The 6032-nt window shown below is 39.4% G+C and overlaps 1 long non-coding RNA gene across 1 annotated transcript; it reads left to right on the top strand.

Moving 5' to 3' along the window:
- The first annotated feature begins 583 nt into the window (after positions 1 to 583).
- On the top strand, positions 584 to 1470 carry LOC141898105 (uncharacterized). Its single transcript, XR_012618510.1, has 3 exons — positions 584 to 773; positions 912 to 1003; positions 1289 to 1470. It is a non-coding gene; the product is annotated as an uncharacterized LOC141898105 (long non-coding RNA).
- Positions 1471 to 6032: the final 4562 nt, after the last annotated feature.

Genomic DNA, 6032 nt, shown 5'->3' with positions numbered 1-6032 from the left:
CACAACTGCAACTTTTTCTCAGATTCCGACGTGGATCCAGTGATTATTTAAGTTCATCCAATCCCACGTTTTGAAGTAAATTTAATTCCGTGTCCAGTCTAAGAATTTTCATGAAATCCATTCGCAAAATAGCAATATTTTTATCACATTTCGATTGAAAATATTCCATTTATTCACTAAAAACCTCCTATAAAACATTTTCTCCGTATTGTATTCCTTTGCGAGTGAAATCCAATCAGAATAGCGAAAGATGGCGCACGATTCGACTGATATTTCGATTTATTGCTGAAATCGAATTTCCCGGCGCCTGCGACAAGTCCAGACACGCTTTAGTACGCGGCCGCTGATTGGCTAATCGATCTCAATTGGGGGATATCGTCTATTGCTAGTGCGAGGGATATTTCAATTGTGGCGTGTTCTATTGTGTTGCAACAATAGGGGGATGAGCTATTGCGACAGCGGGATGGGCTGGGCGTATTTGATACGTTTTCTCTTGAAATATCGAGTCGGGGGTTGTTTCAGCCTTGATACTTAACTGATTGAGGTTTTAGGGGTGTTTATACTGGTTAATGGTAGTTTTTTTAATGATATTCTGGAAGTCGGAACTTGAAGACGCCGACTACCCTCTCACTGGGCGAGTCTATGTTTGTGATCTCATTATAGAGACGGCGTCGTACACGAGACGATGTAACATAAAAACTGACTGAAGAAATCATATGGAGGGCATATAATTGTCTCGATAAACTATCGGGCGACGAACGTCCAGCGAACAGGTTCGTAGAGACTCCTTCGATACGATTAGGCGATTGATACTGGTCTCATGAGATACTGTTTACAGATTTGACCCCGCGGTGGATACCCTGGATTTTAGAGTGCTTTCTCTGACAGACAGGTTTCTGTGTTCATTTCAGGGTGATGATCTACTAAATAACTGCAGTCATCAGGGAGTTCCAGTCCGAATAACTGTTTGGCAATGAGGTGAACAAGTGATCCCTCAATTCAGGTACGGGTAGATATATTGTTTGGTACTGTTTACTATGTCACTTTGATAAATCTGGATTTGGTGTGGGGCACAAAGTTACTGGTCAAATTACATGTAGTCAAAACACGTCAACTTGAACCAGGTAGCAACTGGATTTTAGGATGTTTTAGTAATATATGTAGTAATATTTGAGATGTGGGACCATTCATGGTTGTCCGTCTCAAACCTCTCACCCTACCCCTCGGTGTGGCCTGATAATGACTCTTAAAATAAAAATACAGATATCTTTTCTTGATTTATTTATAGTCTGATTCTGAAGAAGAGGAGAACACAAATAACAGTTTTCATCATCATCATCATCTGTGCGATCTGAAGTATCTACAGGTCACCCAGACTCAACACCCTTTCATATCATTCGAGGTCAAGTTCTATATTTTTGTGACAAATTTCTATGAAATATTTTGCTCAAATAAATTCATTTTATCATATCGATGAAAAATAAGTGTAGTTATTCATTTCAGTATGAAATTTGGCTCTGTTTTGAGGAATTACTATTTTCCCCGAACTCAGATCCAGAATTTCACCTTGCCATCACCATGACAACGCATATAGATTCTCAAATTTGGTTTCAAGTTTCTTTATTTTGGTTGAGTAGATTCTGAATGATGCAAAGTTTACCAGAGACACTGGTTTTATCAAAATCATCTCTGTACTCATAGGATAGTTAAGTGCCAATCCTGAAAGGGTTTTGACAGTCACTCAGATATTGTGATCGACTACATTCAGATCAAAACAAACAGTTCAGACTCAACTTGAGAATGATTTTAAGTGTTTATCTAAAATAAATTTTACGTTTATTTTGACACTCAAGACATAAATTTCTAAATTTCCAATAGATGGCGTCTGTGATATACTGTTCAATCCAATAATTTGGTAGTTCAGCAAAATTCCAATAGGTGGCGATCATGTAGTAACTATTCATCAGTATATATCAGACACCCTGGTCCAAATCCTCTAATCAACATTAAACATCACAGTCATTTACATTCAATAATTCATTCATTTGACGTGCAGTCAATTTCAGGTGTAGACGTGTCGCAGGTTTCAGTTATTGAGATCCTCCTCCATTAGACTGAAAATAAATCAAACAACATTCATTATAACATCATTAGAGCAATTCACAAAAATCATATCAAATATTCGACATGAATAAGAGTAACTAAACAAACCTGATCTAAATATCATCTTCTTTTGAATAGAATAAATAAAACTCTAGCGTTAGGCCTACGTCTGAAATAATACAAAACACTGAAAATCATTATTTCTTCATCAGATAAAAAATGAAAACAGATTCAACAAGATTCAAAATGCTTTTAGTGCCAAGAATTTTCAGTGTTACAATCTTTTTTCATACAAGACTTAACGGTAAATTGGTTCAGACTTAGAGCAGGGAACACTATATGAATTTATTCCCACACCGTCTGAAATTACAGATTTCACAATGAAATTTGCAGCGTGTTCGTTGCTCAGCAGCAGGTGAATCGCACCATTCAAACATGTTTGATATTTCCACAGTTAATTTCATCGCAGCGAAATTTTGCAAAGTCCCAAACACAGTAAATTGAGCCGCAATCTTTGACAAGCTTTCAAATCATGATGGCATCAATGATTTGAGAACGGCGCTGAAAACCTGCTTGGATTTTGGTTAACTCGGTTTTAAAACACCACTGAAACTGGTTTCTAGAGGTCTGTGACAAGGGCCTAAAGCTAGGGACACACGAGCGTATTTTTTCTCCCGATCGCGACGATTAAATTCACCGACAAAATTATACGCCCGATACGAGCGGGCACACAAAGCGATCAAACCGAAATTCGGTCAGCGACTGGCACTAAGAGGGAGAGAGTTAACGAATCACATGATATCAACAATGCATCCTATTGGTTGATAAAAATGGATTGATCGGTGAAATTCGCTGAGTGCGGGCAGACGAGCGAATTTGCGAGCGATCTGATCGCCGGCGTAAATAATCGGCCGAAAATATCAAACATGTTTGATACAGGCGATTCACCGGGCGATCGAGTCGGCCGACGAAATCGTCGTCGCCGTGAGTGGCCACACTAGCGAATTTTTCGGGCGATTAATAAATTCGCCGCGAACGGGCGAAAAAATATGCTCGTGTGCCCCTACCTTAAGATATATCTACCTGAATTGAGGGATCACTTGTTCACTTCATCGCCAAACAGTTATTCCAGCTTGAACTTCCTGCATGACTGCAGTTATTTAGTTGAGCATCACCCTGAAATAAACATAGAAACCTGTCAGAGAAATCACTCTAAAATCCAGGGTATCCGCGGGGTCAAATGCTACATCTGTATTGATAGTAATCACAGGGACTTGACACAAAACGATTTCAACCCCAGTCCCCAGTATCCTAGGTACTATGTATAAAAAGACTGAGGATACTGGGGTCAAAATCCTTTTGTGTCAAGTCCCTGCTCAAATGCTCCATCTGCATTGATAATAATAGTTTATATTAGGCCTCGATCCACACTTGATATTAATCATACATTTTACTAATTGTATCTTGAATGTCGGCCGACAGTTTTACACGCATCAGCTCGACATGGCGGTTAAACCCGAGTGTTTTATGTCCAACACACAGGAGCTTATCACAATTTGATTGAGGATGGACCACACCAGTATCCTTATATAGATAGGGATACTGGCAACTGGTGTCATCCAATCCATCCTCCCTCCGTCAAATTGTGAGTGACAAGCCCCTGTGTTCCGACACCTTCCATCTCGAATCACCTTCAACCGTACAAAAAAGTATTCGATTCATAAGTAAATTTACTTACTGTATCTCAATGTTGAAATGGTTTGAAGACATTCTGTCGCTTCTGCGTTGAAAGAGAAGCTTCTAAATATTTCAAGCGAAAAATGCGATTGATTCGTCCGCCATCATTCTTAAATGGGACATACTCCACTTGGGAGGGCTAGTTCTGTAGTCCGCGCAGATCGAGGAGACCAGGACTCAGGGGCATTAGCGCTCCGGGCACCAAGTAAAGAGCTCACGATAGTGCCCGCGGTAGACTTTAAATGCCGCTCCGAATTGATAGTTGCAGGAAATAATACCACGAAATTAGGAATTTGTTGCGATTTCCGTGCAATAGTTCACAGAAAAATTATGTGAAAAATATTCCCAATAAAATACCGGTATTTCAAACAAAGAAACTTAAAAACTTAAATCGGTGACTCACAATAGGTATTTCACCTAGTTTATCAGCGGGGCGCGGCCGACATCTACAAGTTCTATATTTCTGTGATAAATTTCTATAACGTATTTTGCTCAAATAAACTCATTTCATTATCATATCGATGAAAATAAGTGTAGTTATTCATTTCAGGATGAAATTTGGCTCTGTTTTGAGGAATTACTATTTTTCCAGACATCTGATCCAGAATAGCACCTTGCCATCACCATGACAACGCACCAGTCAAAACAAACAATAATCATTCAGAAATGAAGCCCTGTAGATTCTAAAATTTGGTTTCAATTTTATTTATTTTGGTTGAGTAGATTCATGAATGATGCAAAGTTTACTAGAGACATTGGTTTTATCAAAATCATCTCTGGAGTAAATATAGATAAATTTTGCTGTAAGTCGTGTGTGCGTTATTCAATCATTTTTCGACTAACAACCTAGAATAGTGCTGGGTTCGAACTCGGGACACCCCTGTACATCCTCTATTCAGCATCAGGACAACTTGGACCACCAGTGACCACTTGGACCACTCTGAATCAGTTATCAGTAATTATTTTTAAGATATCAACATTTTACCGTACGGTGCTGCCTCTATGCCCATCGGTAGCGGGATTTTCATACACTAACGTTAGTCAACTCTGGCAAGCAAGGGTTACGGAGTATAACTGGACAGCACGACGATTGCCAGAGTTGACTTCAGTTAGTGTATGGAAATCCCGCTAACGATGAGCATAGCGGCAGCACTGTACAATCGGGACATCCTCTATCCAGCATAAGGGCAACTTGGACCACTACTGGGTTCGAACCCGTGACACCCCTGTATTCAGTATCAAGACCACTCTGAACCAGTATCAGTAATTACTAGGTTCGAACTCGGGATACTCCTGTACATCCTCTATTCAGTATCAATACCACTCTGAACCAGTATCAGTAATTACTAGGTTCGAACTCGGGATACCCCTGTACATCCTCTATTCAGTATCAATACCACTCTGAACCAGTATCAGTAATTACTTGGTTCGAACACGGGACATTCCGTACCCATTATGACGCGATTAGACACGTGATCGATGGTCGTCCTCATTCAGAAGATGAATTTAATTGTGAAACATGGTCATATCCAGGAATGTTTAAACCCGGCGATCAATGTCTCGACTAAAACCGTGTCTATATCGATATTTGTACTGTTAATCGTCGTATTAGGTGCCTACGGATTCATCTTCTTTACGATAACCTACAACGATACGATTTCAAACTGTGTTCTACCCGTACTCGAATTAGGCCTAACTACCAATTTCACGTTGTTTGGAGCCATTTTAGGACAGTGTAACTTCAACCTAGAGCGATTTCACCCACCCCGAGTGCTACTTGATAAAAGTTCCTGTGTATCAAGTTTAATCGTAATCGGTCCATTGGGTCAAGAGATATAGACATTTATCCAAAGCGACACCTCTTGGAAAAGAGTGGAAATTGTTGCATACCAACCGTAAAGTAGATATTGTGGTTTATATATATATATATTGAATAATGTCACCAACTCTTTTATTCATTTAGAAATAAACTACTGTATTGAGCGAAGTATCTTTTGAATAAAGTGGCTTCTAAGGATAAAGCGAATATTTGTGTTCAAAATATATAAGTTAGTATAGAATCTATTCACCAAAAAATAACCTGAGTCAAACATATGATCATCGTACTACAAATACCTCGCTGGGCCAAAAGCTGCCCTAACCTGTGGCACTAACCCTAACCCTATATCTACCGTAATCCTAACCCTAGCAGG

This window comes from Tubulanus polymorphus, chromosome 1 (genome assembly GCF_964204645.1).
Source record: "Tubulanus polymorphus chromosome 1, tnTubPoly1.2, whole genome shotgun sequence".
In the NCBI taxonomy this organism is placed as follows: Eukaryota; Metazoa; Nemertea; class Palaeonemertea; order Tubulaniformes; family Tubulanidae; genus Tubulanus; species Tubulanus polymorphus.
Note: the sequence above shows the minus strand (reverse complement) of the source record. Positions and strands in the feature narration are given on the sequence as shown.